Source organism: Chiloscyllium plagiosum, chromosome 1 (genome assembly GCF_004010195.1).
Source record: "Chiloscyllium plagiosum isolate BGI_BamShark_2017 chromosome 1, ASM401019v2, whole genome shotgun sequence".
In the NCBI taxonomy this organism is placed as follows: domain Eukaryota; kingdom Metazoa; phylum Chordata; class Chondrichthyes; order Orectolobiformes; family Hemiscylliidae; genus Chiloscyllium; species Chiloscyllium plagiosum.
Window position 1 is genome coordinate 136,878,969 of NC_057710.1, and position 22,815 is coordinate 136,901,783.

Sequence of the window (22,815 nt, forward strand, 5' to 3'; positions counted from 1 at the left end):
GGTATCAAATGCAGCAAAATTCTTGTATGAAAAGAGAACTCGTAAAGGATGCCAAATCTATTAGTAAAAATGCATTTTTATAAATCTGTTAAAATAAGATAAAAGCACAATAAGGGTGAAATAGGGTTACATTGAAGTGAAAGTGAAGCTTCTGTGCAATGAAGAATCAGAAATGGTAGGCTTATTCAGTTAATAGAGTGGTGCTGGAAAAGCGTAGCTGGTCACGCAGCGTCCGAGGAATAGGAAAACGACGTTTTGGGCAAAAGCCCTTCATCAGGTTTTTGCCCGAAATGTCGATTTTCCTGCTCTTAGGATGCTGCCTGACCAGCTGTGCTTTTCCAGCACCACTCTAATGTAGACTCTGATTTCCAGCATCTGCAGTCCTCACTTTTGCCTTATTCAGTTAGTATTTTGAACCTCTTTCCATAATGGGAATACCAATGACACAATCGATCTTAAGTCGGAGACCTGAACTCAGTTTATCTGATATATGTGAAAAGGGTAATGGAGAGAATAGTGTGACTGAAGATAGATAAATCTCTCAGAGCTGATAGGTTCCACTTCAGGATGTTACAGGAAGCAGTCTGAAAATTGCAGATCTGTGAGTCAGTTTTCTAAATTTTTGTAGATTTCAGAAGAGTTTCTCACTGATTTTGTGGTGTTATTGGAATCTGTCATGACAGACAGAGTAACTGAACATCTGAATAATTCTCAGTAGGCCAGGATGTGTGATGGGTAAACCATGTCTGATTAACTTTTGTTTTGAGGAGATTGCTAACATGGTAGATCGACAGTGTAATTTTTGTCTGGCATCAAAATGGGCATTCAGGAGGATTTAACAAGAGTTTGCGCAAGACGTTGACAAAATCAAGACCTCATGAAATTGATCACCATGTGACATGATTGGATAATTAGTTGGGAGGTAGGTGCCAGATTATGGGGAAGAAGCAGGAAAGAAACAGTTCCTGTAGATGGAGGGATGTGACTGATGACAATCCCCAGATATTTTTTGTATAGAATAAAGGATTAGACCACTGTTTATTCAATTTTAATAAATTGTGGTAATTGGAACAGGAAAGGAAACTAAATAAGAAAATGGACAAAATAATAGCAAAAGAGATTTAACATGCTCAAGTTGGGGTATGGACCTTGAAGAAAACTTTTTTTAAACAAACTTGGAAACATAAAGGAACAAAGAAATTAAGCATTCGAGTACACAGATCATTTAAAGCTGACAGGTGATAGAAAGAGCATTCAAAATGCTGATGGCATATTGACCTTATTTGAAAGAGAGCCATGATGTAATACTCGAGGTGTAATAGGACTTGGTCTTAAAAAAGTATGTTTCAATTACATAGAGGCCTTGATCACAATTGGTGTACTGTGTTCAGCTTTGGGCTAACACCTCAAGAAAGATATATATTGACCATGATGGAGGTGCATTGGAGCTTTTCCAGAATGATAACAAATTTTCAAGAGTTAAGGACTGGCTCAGTGGTTAGCACTGCTGCCTCACAGGTCCAGTTCCACCCTTGGGCAACTGTTTGTGTGGAGTTTGCACGCTCACCCTGTGTCTGCATGGGTTTCCTCCCACTGTCTAAAGATGTGCAGGTTAGGTGGATTTGCCATGCTAAATTGCCCGTAGTATCCAAGGATGTGCTGGTCATGGGAAATGTGGGGTTATGGGATGTAGTGGGGGCTGAGTGTGAGTGGGATGCTCTTGGTTGGTTTGATTAGATTAGATTACTTACAGCGTGGAAACACCACCTTCGGCCCAACAAGTCCACACCGACCTGCCACCCACCCAGACCCATTCCCCTACATTTACCCCTTCACCTAACACTACAGGCGATTTAGCATGGTCAATTCACCTAACCTGCACATTTTTAGACTGTGGAAGGAAACCGGAGCATCCGGAGGAAACCCACGCAGACATGGGGAGAATGTGCAAACTCCAGACAGTCAGTTGCCTGAGGCGGGAATTGAACCCGGGTTTCTGGCGCTGTGAGGCAGCAGTGCTAACCACTGTGCCACCGTGCCGCCCATCTTGATGGCCTGAATGGCTTCTTTCCACACTGTAGGATTTCAGTGATTCTAAGTACAGGAAGTTAAATTAAACTTTCTACACTTGTATGGCAACCTGGTCAGTATCAAAATGGAAAACATGTACTGTGCTGGTTAATGCATCAGGTGAGTATTTACAATTTTAATAGAATAAAATAGAATCCCTTCAGTGTAGAAATAGGTCATTTGACCCATTGAGTCCATACCAACCCGCTGAAGCGCATCCCACCCATACCTACCACCCCACTCCAACCCCTTAACCCCATATTTCTCATGGCTAACCGACCTAGCCTGCACATCCCTGGACACTATGGGAAATTTAGAATGGCCAATCCACCAATCCCACACATCTTTTAAACTGCAGAAGGAAACTGGAGCACCTAGAGGAAACGCACACAAACACGGGGAGAATGTGCAAACTCCACATTGATAGTCACCCAAGGCTGTAATCAAACGTGGGTCCCTGGGCACTGTGAGGCAGCCGTGCTAACCAGTGAGCCGCTGTGCTGCCCTGAATCATTTGGAGATCAAATCCAGTATTTCAAATTATCAAAGTTAGAATAGGCCATTTCCCAAGTGTGCAGATTTACCTGATAAATGCTGTTTAGGAGATGAGTTCTGTTCTTTTCAGCAGTAAGATTTCACAACTAACCAGTTGCAAAATTGTTAAAAGAAATTCAAAATTTTCAGGACCAGTTAAAAATGACATTTTTTGGAATGACAATTTTTTCCTTAATTGTAAGATGAGTAGTACATTAGCGAACAAGTTCAGAAAGAGTTAGGAAGTGAACTTATAAACATGCAGTAATAATTAACAACAGACTTAGCTTTATCTTTAGAAGATAAATTAAGGTTAGCTCAGTAACCTTTGCCATCTGTCCCAAACCAGATTGCTTCATTCTGGAAAAGTTTACTAATAATACTGGAATCTTCACCTTAGGGCAGGGGCATATATGTTGCACAACTTAATGGTATATTTAGATATGCTCCAAGAAAGCACTCTTAATTTGAAAGTTTTTGCAGTCAAGTCATCACGTACTAATGGACTGAACTTTGAAATTATTTCCAAATGGACCAATAACAAAGTGTATTGTAACTCAGTACATTGTGTCTTATAATCTTCTTTCTACTTATGCATAACATCTGATTGCCAGTGAGTCATATTTTTCTTGTAAGCATTACAGAAAGAATGCAGAAAGAGTGAAAGTCTGCTTCACTGAAGGAGAGAGAACATAAATATTATCAGCAGTCTACATAAAATTAAATTGTGTTCCATCTTCTGTTTAGAACAGATAAAGTACCACAGAGGATATGACAATGGACTCACAATCCAGACAACAGGATAATTCGCACTAGCAGGCCTTGCATAGTTACTGATACAGCTTGGGCTGAGGGAGTGTGAGGCAATGGTAAAGTAGGCAGTTGAAAACATAGATGGATTAGTACAGGACCTGGGCAAATGCAAAGTCTGTGGAGTTGAAGGGGAGGGCTACCAAGAAGGGAATATTTATATTTGGGAGTTTACGAAGACAGTGTCACTGATCCTATTGGAAATTAAAATGAAATGTCTGTGAACACAGCTATAGTGGGCAGGGTACATGTTTCTTTCTGTGAGGGAAGGAGCTTCAAGTTCGAGCAATGTGAGATGTTACAAAAGATACACCATTACGGAGACACCTGTATGCTAAAGCTGAAGTACATCTGCGTGTCATACATACATTGTGAACCTTGGGTATTAAACTACTACCAGTCTGAATGCTTGCATCAAGTACTCCTGACCATATCAAACAGGATAATGAATGAATCCCAGTAATACTGTGATGCAATAGAAATATTTGTCCACCTGGAAAGTAGCAGTCACCTATGATTTACCCATTGCCTGCACAGGGTACAGGAGCTGCTCACTTCACACCTTGGATCATGGAACATTGTGTAGCTCTAAGGTAGATGAACTGTGTACCTTCAATGCTGCAGTTGCAGCTAGTCAGAGACTTGTACTTACACTGATGGTGAAAAATGTAATTCTGTTTACAAATGTGAAAACATTGACAGGTCACTTGTGTTGACAGAAAAAAATTTTCATCTTTTTATTCCTTTTCACTACATCTACAGTGCCAAGTTCAGCAACTAGAGTGTAGGAAGCCAGATGTCCTTGAAGTTTGGTCATGCACCCTGGGTGTTTTTTGTTTTAGAAGGCCCTGACGTGCTGAATGTGTCCTGCCCAGAGGCCCAGTGTCCTGTCCCACAGAGCTTGGAGTGGCAGGCGTGGTGAAGATGGATGGCCTGGCCATCTCTAGACGATCCCAAGAGAAATCTTCTGCGGGACATGTATGGTTCCTACCCTACTGGCACCATCTTTTCACCATATGAGGAAAGGGGGCATAGAGTGGGGCAAGATTCCTTGTCATCCTGTGACCTTGCCAGTGATGGTGAGCTAGAGCGATGAAAAACAGTTCTGTGCATGTATCCAGCAGACTGAGGCTGCTTGACCTGCATACCAGCCATCAGCCTGCCCATGGTGAGAGTTTACTTATGAATGCTTGAGGAAGGAAGGTTCCAACCACATTGTTGCAGTCCTGCAATCTTTATTAGGTTAGCCAGTGCCCCTGATGAAACTGTCCGATGCTCCTGTGTCTGTTTCTGAGTGTTAGTGAGGTCCCATTTGCTGACACCATGGGCTCATCTCCTGCCTCGGGCTAAGCCTGGTCTATGAAGTGGGATGGTTCCTACTAGGCCAGCTGTCAGGGTGCAGCAGTGAAGTGCTCACTAACAGATACTCCTGACTCTGATCTTGGTAAAATACCACCAATGTGAGACAGCAGGCAGAAGGTGTTGGCACTTACCTGGCACAGTGGAGAAGATCCTTGACGTTCCTACATTATTGGATATTCCAATAATGAAATATTGGAATATAAAGGGATTCAGTCTTGATTGTTCAAGCAGCAGCCCAGCATTTACCTTTCAACCTGTAATGAACATTGAAGTACAACACTGAAGTATCACTATTTAGGTAAAACTTTATTTCTTATTCTGGTGGATGTAAAAGATCCCAAGGCCCTGGTTCAGAAAAGAGCAAGCAGTTCTCAGGTATTCCTGCCAAGCATTAAAGACAAAAAAAAATGACAATTTGATCATCCATCCCAAGGTTATTTATAGATCCCTGCCAGGTGCAGATTGGCTGTGGTCACAATGCCCATCGAGGTTTTCTGAGGATAATGCTTGGCACTTCTCAAACTATGGTTCTTTCTTTCACTTGATGTTTTTTCTATGTTGAAGTATGATTTTCTCTGCAGCTTCAGAGAATGAGATTGCTCCTAAATCAAGAAAATGCCTTTAAAAATTACTTGTACAAGAATCTCACATGCACCCAAATTTGCACAAAGCCACCTTTATATTTTACACACTTGCACATTTTCCCTTTAATCAATTATGGTCCATTAAGTTAATGTCAAAAACATATCATAGGTTTATGAACATGCACAGACATCTTGTGGGCACCTAAACTTTCAGACAATGTCTTCACCATCACTGCAACAGGCAGTTCATATTTATTGACCTCAGCCAATCCGACATGGATTACTATCTTGTAATATGTACATGATAAAGATAAGTAAATATTGTAGACACTTCTCCTGTCCGAATCTACCAAACCCCAGCCTATTCAATAATAGACTTTCTTTCAAATCAATGTCCTTAATTATGTGTATTAACTTCATCCATCAAGTTTAAAGTGATTAGCAATATAACAAGTTCCTTTTAAAGTAATCTTGGGACCTGCTGTTTTTCTGAAAGAAACTTTTGGATTCATGTTGAGTAACTTTAAATCTCTAAGATCATGACTACAATTTAAATCTGCTTACTGTTAACCTAATACTTTTTGTATGGTATTTTGAGTACATTATACAACATCCTGAGATTTTAAAAATCGAATAGGGTTTTTATTTTTTTTAATTATTAAAATTTTCCATTACATATTGACTCTTGATACTTGCTTTAAATTGTTGTAACTTTTAGATTTACCATCCGGCCCTTGCAGTTATCGATTAGAAGAACTAGCCTACACAAGAAGTGGTGACAAAGGCAACACTGTCAATATCGGTAACTAATGTTTATATGACTGAGTCCAGCTGTTCTTATGTTTTTATCTGAATAATTGTAAGAAAGGTTCTTCAGTAATCACTTTTCTAAGTTATATTTGATAAGTTTCACTTTGAAAATAAAATATAATTTATTATCAGTACTGTGGCTTGGTGATAATGTTTTGCTGATAACCATGCCTGTACTATTGAGACCAAACCGTAAGCACGACAAGTGAGATAATGCTCATGGATAGTTACGTCTAAATTACCAAGTGCACTCCCCACCTAATTGTAAATTTGTAGACTCAGGCTAATTATTAGATTTCTTTATTTTGTTAAATATTGTCTAGCATCTCTAATTTGACATCTGGAGTGCAGCAGACTTGCAGTGGATGTCTCCTCCTTGAACCTCACTTCCTGCCCCAACATGTGTATCAATGTTTCAGCTCCAACATGCTGGCTTCCAGCATGTCTCCTAGATCCTTGTGCCCAAACCACAGCTTCTGTTTCTGACCCCTGGAATGCAATCCCATTCTTTGATGCATGGGTTCTGCACAAGTTCCCAAACTTTGACAGTTCTCACTCCCACCTCCTCTCGCCCCACCTTTATCACAATACAGTAGACCAACTTCTTCGTTCTACTGTTGGTAGCAAACATTCATCAGCCACCATCAGTGATGCTGTTGTTTATGTTCTGTTGATCATTCTAGATGTCCCAAAGTGCTTCACAACCAATTATGTTCTTGTAGTGTAATACTGTAGAATTATAGAATCCTACAATCTGAAAGCAGGCAATTCAGCCCATCAAGTCCACACTGACTGTCCAAAGAACAATCCACTCACACCCCACACCCATACCTTATCACTGTCATCCTGTATTTCCTGTGGCTTATCCACCTAACCTGCACATTACTGGACTCTATGGGCAATTTAGCATAGCACATCCACCTAACCTGCACCACTTTGGACTGTGGGAGGAAACCCATGCTGACACGGCAAGAACGTGCAAACTCCACACAGACAGTCACTTGAGGCTGGAATCGAACCCGAATCTATTATGGCATTGTCGATGCAGCAGTACTAATCACTGAGACACTGTGCCAAAGTGCAATTCAAACATAACCTTTGCATCTGTTTAAGTCCAACTATTAAATACCAGCTAAACAAAAATTAACCAAATGAGCAGATTTTAAGACCCTTTTCAGCATTCTGCAAGTCTCTGCTACTGTCTTCAACCAACCGTAACAATCCCTCCTTTCCATAGCACATTCATCTGCAAGAGTAGGAAATGCCGTACTAATCTTTCTACAGCCACTCTTCCCAATCTTCAGAGCCCAAACCTTCTTTCCAGCTGAAATACTGATTTGCTAATAATTCTTTCAATTGAGCAAACAATGCAGTCAAGGAAATCAATGCAGATTAGTTGATCGTTTGTAGAACTCCTCCATTTAGTCTACAAGTTTAACCCCAAGCTTATAATTCCCATCACTTAAATTTTCCACCCCTTTCCCACTCTGAACTCCTACATTGATTTGATTAAAGTTGGATAAGCTTGGCAAACACTCCTTGTGTTTTATTTAGGCTCTAAACAGTTTTCCAGAGTCCAGACACCCTATACATTCAGCTACTTCAGGTCATAGTCACTGTCACCATTTTTTAAGACAGTGATATTCTGTTATTCTCATTCCCACTTTTCAGACCTATCTTTTGTTTCTTTACTTACTTTACCTCATCCCACCCTCCCCCACCTCTTGCCTTCCATCAGCTCCCTTTTGTTATTTAATTTCTCCAACCTTCTCTTTTTGTCTTCTATCCCTCTCCTTTCCCCCATTTGCTTAAAATCTGCTTTGTTTCTTTCTCTTGTTTTGACTAAATGTTAACTTTATTTCTCCCTCCAAAGCTGTTTCCCAATCTGCTGAGCATTTCCAGCATTTTGAAAACATCTAGTTTTTCAATAGTCACGTCTGTTGGAAAAGAACAAAGGAGACGTGACTATTTTTTGAGCTTGTGTGTCCTCAGATTGCGCTCTGAGGGAAGCATTGCCAGCTAACTTTGCTGGCATTCTCTTAATAAAGGTGACATTTCCTCTCTCTTTGGGAGGAAGGATTATTTTCACAATTTAGTCAAAAGCAATTCATACTGAGATTAATCTAGCGAACAACTATGCTTTCAATTGTATCCCTAAGTTCAGTGAAGGTTCCTGAATGTAGGAAAAGAAAATGCTTGACTGCCATTTTGTCCCAAGAACATGAGGTTCCAGTTGTCTAAATTGATTCCTTATAACTTTGAACCTGATTACTCCACATCAATCATTAATTCCACAAGCAGTTTACCAGGCTTTCATCTCAGCAATCTGAATGAATTTGTAATGCTGAATCTCTCTTCATGAATGTACTTGAGGTTCAGTGTAAGGAATTTAAATTGACAAAGCACAGAATTACTAATTTGTATTTGGAACAGAACTTTTAATTCATCGTTTAAATAAAGTTCTTATAGAATTGACAGGGTAGACCCTAAGAGGCTATTTTCCCTAGTTGGAGAACCTAGTTGGATTTCTTTACTGAAAAGATGGCGAATCTTACAAAATTCATGATTAAGATTCATAGATTTTAGAGGGGGGAGCGATAGGGTGGGAGGGTGAAATAACTAGACATACATCATATGATTGTTCAAATCTGCTCTGCCATTTAATATTAGACACTATAACTCCATTTATTTAGCTTCAAATATGTTCAACAATTAAATATCCTCAACACTGTGGCATTGAATAATGAATAAAGAAATTTTAAATGATTTTCCCTTTGTCCTGAGGCCGTGTCCTCATGTACTAGAAACCCTAACCAGGGAAACAACCTCCTGAATCTACCCTGTCAAGCTCCTTCAGAACTATGTATGGTTCAATGAGAGCATCTCTCATTTGTCTAAGTCTAAATTATTCAGCCTCTTATCCCAAGATCTACTCTTGTGAATCTTCAGGTTGCCATATCTAAGACAAATATAGGGACTAAAACTCTACAGAGTAGTCCAGGTGTGGTCTCAGTAAAGCCCCACATAAATTGAGCAAGACTTCCTTATTCTCATTCTCCGATCCCATTTCATTCAAGGCGAACATGCGACTTGTCTACACAATTATTTTTTCCAACTGCACACTGACTTGTATGAGTACACCCAAGTCCATCTAAACATTAACACTTCAAACCTTCACGCCTCTTAGAAATATTCTGCTTTTCTTGTTACCAAAGTGAATCACCTCACACTTTATCATATTGTACTGTCATCTTTCTGCACAGTCACTTAATCTGCCTCTTCATGGCCTCCTCACAGATTGCATTCACATTAAGCTTTGCATTACCAACAAGCCTCGGTACGTTACTCTGGGTCTGTGCTCTAAGGCATTGACATAGATTGCAAATAGCAGGTGCCCCAGCATTGATCCTTGCAGCACTCCAATAAAAACATCCTCCCAATTTGTAAATGTTCCGTTTAGCCCTATTTTTTGCTTCCTCTCTGATAACAAATAGACCATCCATGTTAATATTACTCCCAATTCCATCTTGCATAATAATCTTTGTATAGCACTTTATAAAATACCTTTTGGAAATCCCAAGGATATCACATCTACTGGCTTCTCCTTATCAATGGGGCAGCACAGTGGCTCAGTGGTTAGCACTGCTGCCTCACAGCACCAGGGACCCAGGTTCGATTCCAGCCTTGGGCGACGTGTGGAGTTTGCACATTCTCCCCGTGTCTGTGTGGGTTTCCTCCGGGTGCTCCGGCTTCCTCCCACAGTCCAAAGATGTGCAGGTCAGGTGAATTGGCCATTCTAAGTTGCCCATAGTGTTAGGTGCATTAGTCAGAGGGAAGTGGGTCTGGTTGGGTTACTCTTCAGAGGGTCGGTGTGGACTTGTTGGGCCGAAGGACCTGTTTTCACACTGTAGGGAATCTAATCTAAAAACTTTACAAATTACATCTTCAAAAAAGGAATACATTTGTCAAACGAAGAACACCCTGACTTTATTGAATTGCAGGACAGGTTTATGGGGCTTTAACATCTACCCCTACTTCTATTTCATATGTTGTTATGGTGATTCATACATCACTCCTTTAACATTTTGCTAGTGTCACTGCTATCTCAATAATGTATATTTGTGTAAAGTATCAGTATGTTATATTTTTCATCAATTCAGCACCTATGCACTTTCTATTACTTAGGCAATTGGCTCTTTTCCATTTGCTCACGATACTGTTAATACTGTTCACCCCTTAAATCAGTTTCAAACCATGAAATGGCTCAGCTGAGAACTTGTAAAATTTAACATGACGCAGCATGTCCTATTCCTTAATACTAGAGCTGAGGCAGGGAGATACAGTGAGGGAAAGTAAGATGAATCATGCTTTATTTTTAACCAAGTTACATGTAACAGTAGTAATTTGAATGTTAAGAGAGTATATTGTTTCATTACCTATGATTAAGATATCATCCTAATAAGTATTTAAAAACTGTTGTTTTTTAAACATAGTCAATAAGACTGCTGATTGTCATTTCTTTCTGGAACACTGTACACTTTGGACGACATGTATCTTGCTCATGCCTGCAATCAGATGACAGACAGTTACCAGCTTCATCAATTATCTGACTTCTCAAATGCATAAAATGGTTACATTTACTTTTGCTAGAGTTTTCAGTCTGTGTGTCTGTTCTAAATCAGGAGTTGGACTGGAAACCAAAGCCAGCAATGGTCCACCAGCATGTGAATGTGCTTTTGAATTTGTAATTTATCTTTTCCTGACCCTTTACAGTATCCATAAGTAGAAATTCTTAGAAAATTATTGTAGACAAATGTAAGAGAAAATAAAGCAGTTTTGAATATTGACAAAAATAACAGCTAGACAGAATGTGTATTCTGAAAAGACAGTTTTGTGGATCTGTAACCCGAAAGCATTTGTTTCTTGCCACCCATAATCAACTGCAAGTTTGCCTTTTATTGACTTTCATTGTCTTCACCATACAATAGGAGTCATAGCTCGGCACCCTCTCTATTACCCTTACCTGCGGAAAGCTGTGACTGCCAAGGCTGTTGAAAACTATTTCCAACACCTAATACAGAGTGAAGATTCTGACAGGAAGATGGTAACGAGGTATATGCTTTGTTTTTACAATTGTCCTTACTCTAATTAGTAATGGAAAATTATCTAATGGAAGGCAAAATAAAATATTTATTGGAAAAGTCTTCAATTTACCAATTAAGGAATCTGGAGAAACAGTCAAACTGAGTGTAATCATAAAAGGACCTCATAAGACGGACTCTGAATGCCATAGTTCCTGCATACCTCCAGTATCACAGCTGCCAGGTAGCCAGTGATCCATTTGTAAAGCAATTCAGATTGTAACACGAAGCAATAGTAGGTGTAAGCATGTAAGTTAGCTCACTAACCTTGAAGGTTTGTTTTCAGATGTTTCGTCATCATACTAGGTAACATCATCAGTGAGTCTCAGGTGAAGCGCTGGTGGTATATCCCACCTCACTATTTATAGGTCTTAGTTACTTAAGGTGGGTAATGTCACCACCAGTTCCTTTTTTCAAGGGAAGGTAGATAGGGCCTAAATCGATGTGTTTATTGATGGAGTTCTGGTTAGAATGCTAAGAATTCTTGTGCGTGTTTTTGTTTTGCCTGTCCTGTGGTGTCCTGCAACTTTGGTTTCCTGCTACTTTGTCCATTGTAGGAAACTTTCCACCCGGATACATGAACACCAACTGGCCACCAAAAGGGACGACCCATTGTCACTAGTTTCTACAAACAGACAAAGAAGGACACCAGTTTGACTGCGACAACAAACACATCCTAAGCACATTATAGCTTGGGCACCGAGTAGCAGTATTGCAATTAGACAGATTTCCTGATCAACTGAACTTTGGCAAAATTGGTGAAAACAAGTTTCTGAATAGGCAATTTCTAACACTTGATCTCTGTGAAGCCCTAACACATTCCTCAACACTCAATACCCAGCACAGATTTTTTTTTTTTAACTCCTCTTCTGCAAATCTCTAGTCCACCTTCTTAACTTGATATTGGCCTTTCAGACAGGGATATAATCTGTACATTGATGACAGATGGAAAAAAAATCCTTGGAGTTGAGACTTGATGCAATTAGCAGCAGTCAGCTTCACAAAAGTTTACAGTCACATAAATTCAGTTCTTGGTTGGTGCTGATCTCAGCCAAAGCAGCAATCATATTAGATCTAAAGAAAAACTTCAGCATTACAACTACCTTCAGAATTCAGGAGGGGGGTGGGGAGGGGGTGAACCGAGATTGTGGGTTGCTATGTGTCATACCTGGTGCAAAAGGCACAAAGATATTGCACAAGAAAGTCAAGGAGATCTTGCAATGGATGGATTCAGTTTTGATACCTTTCATATTTAAATAATCATAAATACAGTTTTGTATTCCCAGCACAGTAGAGGATTGGCACAGAGAGATTTATGTGGGTGGGAAAAAGGATGGACACAAAGTTTGTTATCCTCACAAGGAAAACTATAGCTTAACAAGTTTGAATTAAAGCTGGATTCCTACTGAAGATTCCAGATCTGAACCTCAGACATCCTAACATCAACTATTCTGAATGGTTCTAAATGCCAGGTAACAATGTGCAGACTAATCTTGATGTCCTTGGTGAAAGGCTTTCTACTGCAACCATTTCCACCCTCAAACTGATTTTGAACAATAAGTCCAGCAGAAAATGTAATTTCTTGGCTTTTAAGCTAAATGTTACATTTGTACTAAATACAATATTTGTGCATAACAACCTATTTTATTAAAACCTTTAACAATATTTTATATAAAACCTACATGGATTTATTGGAAAAGTAGTTTAGCAAATTGCATGCATTTGTCATGCTGAAAATTTCCTCAACACTTCAAGAAAATGCAGGATACTATTCCATAGAAATGATTTGAAATCATACAGCTGGTAAAAGAATCACATTCTTTACCTGCTGTATTCAAGCTTAAAAGTGAAGATTTTGTGGATTTTTTTGGATTAGAGCTCCACTTCATTTTATAACTTAAGTCAGCATACACAAGACTCTGACACAACGAACACTCGGCCACAAATATTTTTGTCAATGTTTTTGGTAATGTAACAAATATTTTCCAACTCATCAGAAACAATTAACCTGCAGATTTTTGCCTGAAATTCAAGCATGTATTAGACTACACTCAAATTATAGTTAGATTATTATCATTGTCTGAAATGTTTGGTGAAAGAACAACTTAGTTTTATGAAAGCCTCAGCAAGATGAAAAGCATTTTGAATAATTTTCTCCCTGAACAGAAACCTGCTTTAGACAACAAAGAACTATGCTGGGTGTTCTATTGTGGTCGTAATGTTCACTAATTCATTTTTTTCCCTCCATTCAGAAATTAATTGCAATATCTTGCTCTTTCATTAAAAATCTCCACATCCAACTGATGAAGGAGCAGTGCTCCGAAAGCTAGTGTTTCCAAATTGCTGGGAAAACTCAGCAGCTCTGGTAGAATCTGTGGAGAGAAAGTAGCATTACCATTTTGGGTGCAGTTCCCCTTATTCAGAACTTTCTTTAGAACATTACTCAATGTTTACCTTTACGGTGGTGTGACGATTCTTCACTTCCCGTTGGAACCAGATTTTTTTTTCAAGTGGTTGTGGGTGCTTTGTTAATCATCTTGAAATTCAGTCATTACAAACTTGTTTTCACAGAATATAAACATGATGCTTCTCCACATCTGTAGCTGTTTGATTATCCTTCCAAATTCTCCTTCTGAATCCACAGTCAGCTTTCTCCCTTGTCTTTCCATTTACTGCCTTCATACCCTGCAGCAAGAAGTCAAGGAAAATGTTCCCTGTCAAATATCGTGACGAGGTCGATTTATCAATCGCTTTGCAATAAGAAAATTAATTGTTGTTATAAACAATTGTGTTACAATAGCAACTACATCACAGTACTTCATTGCATGTAAAGAGCTCTGGTGTTCTGAGATTTTGGAAGATACTAGATGAATGTAAATAAAAACAAAATGCTGGACAAACCCAGCAGGTCTGGCAGCAAATGTAAAGACAGAAAGTTCTCAGTTTGAAGAAAAGTCATACTGGACGCAAATTCTGTTTCTCTTTGCACAGATGTTGCCAGACCTGCTGAGTTTCTCCAGCACATTCTATATGCAAAGTATATATACAAACTCCCTTTTTTGTGAAATGAAGAAAGTTTAGCTCATTATCATTTTCACTGTGTCTTCATGAACGTGTGTAATTGCATTACTTAAAATCTTCCATTACAATTTGAGCAGAGCACAGTGATCTGTTGTTAGCTGTGTAGGAATACTGCTGGCTGTACATTGTAGTTCTCCCAGTCCTCTTAGACTATTAGTTGCAAAGTCAGTTCAGACTTGGTGTCTTAGACACAAACTGCTAAAAATAAAACCAGACTCATTTATCAGAGAGGGGGGGGGGAAGAGGAAATTGGTGAAGATAGAGATCTGAATTATATTGTTAGACTTGAAATCTGCCAGCTACAGCTGAGTCAGACACTGCCTTCACAATACTCTCTACACTCGATGACTTTGAATGAGTAGAGTTGAGCTTCCAGTTTGGTGATAAGCTCTGTTGCAATAGCCTTACAGGAAATATTTTGAACATGAGCACTGGTGGATTTCAGTATGTTTTGACTTTTGTTTTGTTTCGTTCTCAGATTTGACCTTCCGGGAATCCAGGGATTAAATTTCGTGCTGAGAAATTCTTTGGGTGGAGGGGGCATAGCATCTTTAAGGAGTGACCCACAGGTATGGTAACTGGATTACACATCAGGCTGTCTCTCCTGCTTTCACAATCTATCCCTCGATGATTTTTATTATGTCCAGTAGTGCTCTTGCACACAACTAAACTTCTTTTTCATCACCAAATCACCCATGTTGCTAGATGATCTTTTAAATGAATTACTAACTGCAGAGAAGGCATGTAGAAAGCTGCCCAAGAACCAGCAAAACATTGAACAGATTTTCCTAAAACTATGTTTGTAGGATTTGCTAAGAGCTAGGTACGTCTGCAATGTGATTTTGCACAGTAACTTTTGGTATTTACACATTTCCAACTGCTGTCCAGAATTTGTAAAGCAATTTCTTTCCTACCCAAGATGTTAAAATACTCTTTATTCCCTTTTGCAATTTGAATTATTTTGGCAAAATTACTTGCTAGAAAGTATAAAAGGTATGAACTTCCCACATGTTGGTAGTGATAAAGTTAAGAATACAGGAGCCATGACCTTTTTAAAAGGATGTGATAAACATATACCCTTCCTAATGGTGCAATGTCAGTACCTCAGCCATCCCTCCCATGATCTGTACAAGCTCTGTGAGTATTACTGTTCTCTCTGCAGTATTGTCTCGTCCTGGAGCCCCGACACCCAAAATATTCCTTCTTAAACAATTTAAATTGAAGCAGCTTGGTTCCTAGACTGGAATTTAGAAGAATGAATGGAGATCTTCAATAAATGTATAAAATTATGAAGGGAATAGATAAGGTAAAAGCAGGGAGGCAGACTTGATAAGGGGGCTTAAGGTTAAGGAACCCTTAGGAGGCAGTAACCATAATATGATTGAATTTACTCTGCAATTTGAGAGAGGAAAGATGGCATCAGATGTAACAGTATTGCAGTTGAATAAAGGCAACTACAGAGGCACGAGTGAGGTGCTGACCAGAATTGACTGGATGAGGAGCCTAACAGGAAAGATAGTGGAACAGCAATGGCAGGAGTTTCTGGGAATAGTCCAAGGGATACAGCAAAGATTCATCCCAGGGAAAAAGAAGCATGATACAGGGAGGATGAGGCAACCATGGCTGACTAGGGAAGTTAGGGACAGCGTTAAAGCAAAAGACAAAACTTATAATGTGGCGAAAGGCGGTGGGAAACCAGAGGATTGGGAAGACTACAAAGACCAACGGAGGACAACGAAGAAAGAAATAAGGAGGGAGAAGATTAAATATGAGTGTCAGCTCGCCGGTAATATTAGGAAATAGTACAAGACTTTCTTTAGATATATAAAGGGCAAAGGAGAGGCAAGAAGTAGACATTGGGCTGCTGGGAAATGATGCTGGAGAAGTAGTAATGGGGAACAAAGAAATGGCTGAGGAACTGATTAAGTACTTCACATCAGTCTTCATGGTGGTAGACATGAATAATATTCCAAAACTTCAAGAGAGTTGGGGGGACAAAAATGAGTAAGAAGAAGGTGCTGGAAAAACTGAAAGATCAGAAAGTGGATAAATCATCTGGACCAGATGGACTACAGCATAGAGTTCTGAAGGAGATAGATGAAGAGATGGTGGAGGCTTTAGTTGTGATCTTTCAGGAATCACTGGAGTCAGAGAGAATCTCAGAGGGCTGGAAAATTGCTAATGTAAGCCCTCTGTTTCAGAAGGAGTAAGGCAAAAGACAGGAAATATAGGACAATTAGCTTGACCTCAGTCATTGGTAAGATTTTGGAGTCCATTGTGAAGGATGAGATTTCTGAATACTTGGAATTGTATGGTGAAATAGGGCTAAGTCAGCATGGTTTCATCAAGGGCAGGTCATGTCTGACAAATCTGCTAGAATTCTTTGAGGAGGTAATGAGCCGGTTAGACCATGGAGAGCCAATGGATGTTATCTACCTGGACTTCCAGAAGGCCTTTAATAAGGTGCCGCACAGGAGGCTGCTGATTAAGATAAGGGTCTATGGTGTTAGAAGCAAAGTACTATCATTGATAGAAGATTGGCTGACTGACAGAAGGCAAGACTGGCTGATAAAAGGGTCTTTTTCAGGATGGCAGCCTTCGACAGGATGGCAGTGATGTTCCAGAAGGATCAGTGTTGGGACCACATCTTCCACTTTATACATTAATGATCTGGATGAAGCAATTGAAGGCATTCTGGATAAGTTTGCAGATGATACAAAGATATGTGGAGGGGCACATAGTATTGAGGAGGCGGGAAGCTGCAGAAAGATTTAGACAGGTTACGAAAGTGGGCAAAGATGAAATACAATGTGAGAAAGTGTGAGGTAATGCACATTGGTAGGAAAAGTAGAGGCATGGTCTATTTTCTAAATGGGGAGAAAATTCATACATCTGAAATGCAAAGGGCTTAGGAATCCTAATCCAGGTTTCTCTTAAGGTAAAGTTGCAAGTTGAATTGGTAGTTACAAAGGCAAATACAATGTTTTCATTTGTCTCGAGAAGACTAGAATATAAATGTAGGGATGCAGTTCTGATGCATAATAAAGCTCTGATCAGGCCACGTTTAGAGTATCGTAAACAAGGATGTATTGGCCCTGGAGCAGGTCCAGACGGGGTTCACGAGAATGATCCCAGGAATGAGAGACTTAACATATGAGGAACATTTGAGCACTCTGGGACTATAATCAATGGGGTTTAGAAGAGTGAGGGGGGATCTGATTGAAACTTACAAAATACTGAGCAGCCTGGACAGAGTGGACATTGGGAAGGTGTTTCCCTTGGCAGGAGAGACCTGCCAATGTAAACACCTGAGGGCACAGCCTTAGAATAAAGAGACGATCCTTTGGAGTGGAGATAAGGAGAAACACCTTTAGCCAGAGGGTGATGAATCTGTAGAATTCATTGCCACAGAAGGCTGTGGAGGCCAGGTCATTGAGTGTATTTAAAACAGAGATAGATAAGGGAATCAAAATTAATGGGGAGAAAGCAGGAAAATGGGGTTGAGAAACCCATCAGCCATGATCGATGGGCCGAGTGGCCTAATGTCTGCTCTAATGTCATATTGTTTCCACTGGCGTGTATAGTTTGAACTGGGGGGGGCAGAGCCTCAAAATAATGGGGAGCATATTTAGGACTGAGTTGAGGAACTTCTTCACCCAAAGCATTAAGAAACTGGAATTCCCTCCCTGGTGAAGCAGTTGAGGCTACCTCATTGAATGATTTTAAGGCAAAGAGATTTTTGACCAGTAAAGGAATTAAGTGTTATAGTGAATGGGTGGGTAAGTGGAGCTGAGTCCACAAATGATCCATTTGGCTCCAAATGGCCTACTCCTGTTCCTATTCCTTTTGTTCTTGTATGTTCATGACACATAATTGATGTTTCCAGGGCAAAGCATATGGACAGATGCTACTGGACTTTCAGTTGAAACACGTTCCTGATCTGAAGACTCTAATAGACGAATAGTCAAGATCTAGAATATCGGGAGATTGCAGGACCTTTTGCCTCAGTCCTACTTGATGGTGCATCCTGTACAAAGATACCGTAACTGTGCCTCACTTTTATTTTCTCTGCACATAGAGAGAATAGCAAGATTTTTTTTTTAAGTATCAATTTTGTGACTTTTAAACTTTCTTTCACTATTTGACACTTTACCCAATATTAATTAAATCTTTGTATATTAATAATTACTAATTAAATAACAAATCAATTTCTTTATATGGGATTTGCATCCTGTTTTTAATTAAATCAAGTTTGCAGATCAGAACGTTAGCAATGCCACTGTTGAGCCGATTGAACAAGGCAAACATGCCTTTATATTTTTTGTAATCGACCTTAACATTTGAAAATTAATGAATTTAAAGAACAGATCGAAAGCTGCAAAATACCTAAAGTAAAGTACAAAAGCCTGTTATGGACAAGATGCTATTGGTAGCTATGTAATTGTAATTGGTCAGTTGAAAAGACGGGTTCCATAGAACACGGAATCAATTTGATAATTTTTTAATCAGGCAAATTGCTCAGGTACCAGCAATGTAGCACCATTCCAAATGGCCCAGACAGCACATGTTCACAGTGCATCACTTTGCTTTGGGACTGCGCGCACACAAGACCATTTCTATCTTAATAATGTCACATTTGAATTTAGATTCATTGCACTGTAAATAGGTGTATTCAATAAAAGTGATTTTAATTGCACCAGATGAAGTCATTAACTATTTTAGTGTTTACAGAATCTGTGTGGCTGCATTTAGAACAAAGGAATGGGAGGTTGAGGTAAAAGACCGTGTTGAAAATACAATCTTCCGTTCAAGATAACTATTCGAGAGGGATGCCCATCATCTGTACCTGGTAGCAATTACACTTTGTAATCTTCAGTGAAAGCATTGGTCAGAAAAATGGTAACAGAAATGAATTTAACCCAAGTTCATACACACAGATAAACAACAACTGTTTCTGTTTAATTGAACTGAATCCAGTTCATGTTTTCAGGCTGTAAGTCTGGTCTACATGAATGGGCTATGGTTTGGCCACTTTCAGTGTTGACTTACTAATTTCATAAAATTTACATTTATCTCCTCAAACCCATGTAATCCTCCAAATGATAACCCAGTGAATATTTTGAGTTGAATTTTGCCAGAGTTGGGAACCATCAGTCTCATATTCACTGATCCACTTTCCAACGGCTCTTTCGCAATGTTGAGGTCTGTTTAGTAATCAGGAGTACAGAGATTCCGGTGTCGTGACACATACTTTTCCAGGGTCTCCTTGGCCCATAAAGTTGGCCAGAGGATGCTTCTTTCACTGGGGTGTTCAGATTAACGATCATGTTACCAGCCCATTTACAGCAAATAAAGTAAACCACCCAGTCTGGCTGTCTGGCAGTCTGTAATATGTTTGTGTGTTAGTAATTAGAAAACAGTCTCACGGGTCAGAAATTAAAATATTACATCCACCTAACTCAGAAAAACAGCCAAGATCATTAGTTTACTTCATTATTCCATTGTGTACATCTAAGCTTTCCAAAAGTGAAGGTAGAAAACATTTCTTCACAGAATGAACGGTAGAGATATAAACAGTCTTCCACAAACAGTAGATGGTGCTAAGTCAATTATAAATCAAAGAATGATTGATCATGTCTGTTGATCTGAGTTATTAAGGGATATGGGGCAGCAGCAATCTCATGGGATTATGCCACAGATCAGGCATAATCCCAGTGAATGGCAGAACAAGATTTAGGGATTAAACGATCTCCTGTTCCTGTGTTCCTATTTCATCAGCAGCACTAATAAATTCTGGGGGATGATGTATCTTTTGCACGTTAAAGATTGAAATTCCACAAGAGTTCAGGTCTCTGTGCCATCAAGCCCAAGCCATGCTTTTTTTGAGTGCTGTGTGGTCAAGAAATAGTACTGTGCTTCCTGCCCAAAGCATACCGAATTTATGTGGATCATTTCCTCCGTAAGACCACAAGGTGTAGGAGCAGCAATAGGCCTTTCAGCCCATTGAGTCTGCTGTACCATTCAATGAGACTTTGGCTGATTTGATCATCTTCAACTCCACTTTCCTACCTTTTCCCTATAACATTAATTTCCCTACTGATTATAAATATGTCTATCTCAGCCTTGAAGATTCATAATAAGCCTCGACACCTCTCTGCAGTTAAGAATTCTGCAGAATTACTACCTTTTGAGAGAAGCAATTCTTCCTCATTTATATCTTAAATGTGCAACCCCTTATTCTGAGAGTATAACCTCTTGTTCTAGACTCTCCCACAGGGGAAGCAATCTTTCTGCATCTATCCTGTCAAATCCCCTCAGATTTGTGTGTTTCAATAAGGTCACCTCTTGCTCTTCTAAGTATTTTCCAATAAGATGACAGGGGAGTAGGGCCTCTGAGCCACTCCATCCACTTTTTGTTTCTTCTGTTTTTACTTTTTTTTTGTTTTATACTCTCCTATTTTGTTTACCTCTTTGTTGAAGAGCTTGGGAGCTTGTGACGAAAAGTAGGCCCAGAGCAGACTAGTGGTGGTGACGTCAGAGAGAGTTTGGGTGATTTGATGCGATGGTCCTAATGTTGATTCATGGCTACTGTGGCGAGTTTGGGTTGCCGATAGTGTTTGCATCCAGCACAGATTCATGGAGGTGGTGGCGGAGGTGAGATTGGGCTGCTGTGGTACCTGGCATCAGCAGAGCCTGCATTGGTGAGGTCCAGCGATGCCCTTGCCACATAAGTCATCGGTGGAGGTGAGATGGTGCCGAAGACTGGTGAATTTTGTTCCAGTAGTGCGGCAAAGGGATTTTGTGCATGGCCACCAGGTCCATGGCCCATTGAGGAGGACTCTAAGAAGGACTGTAAAGTTAATCAGAATTTCTTTCTTTCTTTATTCTTCTGCCTTTATATTCTATATTTTGATTTATTTTTCTGTGTATTAAGATGGCACCAGAGAGTGAAGACACGATACAATACTTTTCACTGTATTTTGTAACAAAATACATGTAATAATAAATAAATCAAGGCAAAAATCAAATAAATTCCAATGAGTACAGGCCCAACCTGCCCAAACACTCATAACATTCAGTCCCTCCATATCTGGTATCAGCCCAGTGAGCCTTCTCTGGACCTCCACCAATGCCAGTATATCTCTCCTGAGAAAAGTGAACCAAAATGGTTCACAATATTCAGCTGTGGTCTGACTAGAGCCTAATATAGTTTTAGTGAAACCTCCATTCCCTTTGAAATAAAGGCAAACATTCCATGTGCCTTTTCAATTACCTACCGAACTTGGATGTTAGCTTTCCATCATTCATGCTCTCTAAACCCTCTGTTCTTAGCTTTCTGCATTCCTTCTCCATTTTAATAATATCCAGCTCCTCCATTCTTCCTGACAAAGTGCATAACCTCATATTTTCCTACTTTATAATCAGTCACCCAATTGTTAGCCCACTCCCTTAATCTGCCTATAATCATAGAACATAGAAGAATACAGCGCAGTACAGGCCCTTTGGCCCTCGATGTTGCGCCGATCCAAGCCCACCTAACCTATACTAACCCACTATCCTCCATATACCTATCCAATGCCCGCTTAAATGCCCATAAAGAGGGAGAGTCCACCACTGCTTTTGCGCCGATCCAAGCCCACCTAACCTATACTAACCCACTATCCTCCATATTCCTATCCAATGCCCGCTTAAATGCCCATAAAGAGGGAGAGTCCACCACTGCTACTGGCAGGGCATTCCATGAACTTACGACTCGCTGAGTGAAGAACCTACCCCTAACTTCAGTCCTATATCTACCCCCCCTTAATTTAAAGCTATGCCCCCTCGTAATAGCTGACTCCATACGTGGAAAAAGATTCTCACTGTCGACCCTATCTAAACCCCTAATCATCTTGTACACCTCAATCAAGTCACCCCTAAACCTTCTTTTCTCTAAGGAAAACAGCCCCAAGTGCCTCAGCCTTTCCTCATACAATCTTCCTACCATACCAGGCAACATCCTGGGAAACCTCCTCTGCACCCGTTCCAGTGCCTCCACATCCTTCCAATAGTATGGCGACCAAAACTGCACACAATATTCCAGATGCGATGCACCAGAGTCTTATACAACTGCATCATGACCTCAGGACTCCGGAAATCAATTCCTCTACCAATAAAAGCCAGTACACCATATGCCTTCCTCACCGCACTATTTACCTGGGTGGCAACTTTCAGAGATCTGTGTACATGGACACCAAGATCCCTCTGCTCATCCACACTACCAAGTATCCGACCATTAGCCCAGTACCCCATCTATTAGCCCAGTACCCCATCTGCAAAGGAGCAACTTTTTCATGCAGAGGGTGGTGCGTGTATGGAATGAGCTGCCAGAGGAAGTGGTGGAGGCTGGTACAATTACAACATTTAAAAGGCATCTGGATGGG

At 40.0% G+C, this 22,815-nt stretch overlaps 1 long non-coding RNA gene across 1 annotated transcript in view; it reads right to left on the reverse strand.

Annotated features, from left to right (window-relative positions):
- Positions 1-4,349: 4,349 nt before the first annotated feature.
- The window catches only part of LOC122553727, a 27,679-nt gene continuing 9,213 nt past the window's right edge, over positions 4,350-22,815 (reverse strand). Inside the window, exons 2-3 of the long non-coding RNA XR_006312807.1 lie at positions 13,766-13,996; positions 4,350-5,378 (exon numbers count right to left, since the gene is read on the reverse strand). This is a non-coding gene — a long non-coding RNA (uncharacterized LOC122553727). The remainder of the gene's footprint in view (positions 5,379-13,765; positions 13,997-22,815) is intronic.